The sequence below is a fragment of the Asparagus officinalis genome, chromosome 10 (assembly GCF_001876935.1).
Source record: "Asparagus officinalis chromosome 10, Aspof.V1, whole genome shotgun sequence".
NCBI lineage: Eukaryota > Viridiplantae > Streptophyta > Magnoliopsida > Asparagales > Asparagaceae > Asparagus > Asparagus officinalis.
In genome coordinates, this window is record NC_033803.1 from 65885043 (window position 1) to 65886796 (window position 1754).

Sequence of the window (1754 nt, forward strand, 5' to 3'; positions counted from 1 at the left end):
AAGTGATTTAAGGTAAAGGAGAGGGTTTTCCATTACCAGATCATTTCTTAAGGGAAGATGAAAATGATGACAAACCTGGTCTGCATTTATCTAAGTATAGTCCGGAAGCGCGCAAGCTCATGGAAAAACAGGGATATGATTTCACACTCGGAGAAGGTTTATACTTCGATCGAGGTCCCCATATTCCAGCCAAAGCGGCATATGTACCAAAAGGGAAACCCGATGATTATTATAAATACGAGGATTAGGGTATGTCTCTTCTTCAGAAGACGAATGTTACTGGTTAATCAATAACCAATCATCTGAGCAATACAAAGATGGGTACCCGTCAGATTCCTCGGAATGGGATTCCGATACAAGTCTGGGGGAAGTATTCAAAGCCCTAATGACGAACATGGCTACGGCTGACCCGTCCACAATGGAGAACGACGATCAAATGCCAACATGGGAAGACCCATGAGTTCATTACCTGAACATGCAGTATGGTGATAGGTTTGAACAGAGAGAACCCCCCACTGAAGATAAAATAGTCCAAATTAACATGGGCGACGAGGCCAACCCAAAGCCTATATTCATCAGCGATAGTCTTCCCTCAAATGAGAAGGAGGAATTAATTGCTCTCATCAGAGAATATATTGACGTCTTCGCGTGGAACTATGGCTCAACCCCAATATGCCCATGCACCGCCTCGATATCAAGTCGGATGCCAAACCTGTCAAACAACAGCAAAGACTGTTTCGTCCGCAGATTATGGAAGCCATTGAGGCAAAGGTTAAGAAATTGATCAAATCAGGATTTATCCGAGGGGAGCAACATCCAGACTGGCTAGCTAATATTGTTCCAGTCATGAAGAAGAACGGTAAAATCAGGATCTGTATCGACTTCAGAGACCTGAATACGCTCCCAATCACGGATATCATTATCGACAATACGTGCGGGTTTGAGAGAATGTCTTTTATGGATGGCTTTTCAGGGTATAACCAAATCAAGATGCACCCAGATGACGAGAAGCATACAGCGTTCAGAACGCCCCTCGGTGTCTTTTGCTACACCGTGATGCCTTTCGGTCTAAAGAATGCAGGCGCCACGTACCAGCGAGCAATGACTAATATTTTCCAAGAACATCTCAGGAAAACAGTCGAGTGCTACGTTGATGATTTGGTTGTAAAAAGCCGCAACAAAGAAGATCACATCAAGGACTTGAAGACGATGTTCGATCTCATGCGGAGTCATCAATTGAAGATGAACCCCACTAAATCCTTCCTTGGAATGTCCAGCGGAAAATTCCTTGGATTCGTCGTCACCACTAAAGGTATACATATCGATCCTGATAAGGTGAAGGCGATACATGAACTGCAACCCCCTAGAAATCTAAGAGAGCTCAGAGGGTTGCAAGGGCGGTTAGCTTACATCCGGTGGTTCATCTCAAATCTTTCTGGGAAGTGCCAACCGTTCTCTAAGCTAAACAAGAAAGGTGTGTCATTTATTTGGGACGACGCCTGCCAAAAAGCATTCGAAGATATCAAAACGTATCTGGCGAGTCCTCCTGTTCTCGTTGCACCGAAATCGGGTAAACCGTTCTTGATTTACATCAAGGCGATGAACCACTCGATAAGTGCTTTACTAGCACAAGACGATGATAATGGTCACGAACAGGCAGTCTATTACCTAAGTCGGACCTTGATAGGTGCCGAATCTCAATATCTGATGATTGAGAAAGAATGCCTCGCATTGGTATTCGCAATGCAAAAGAT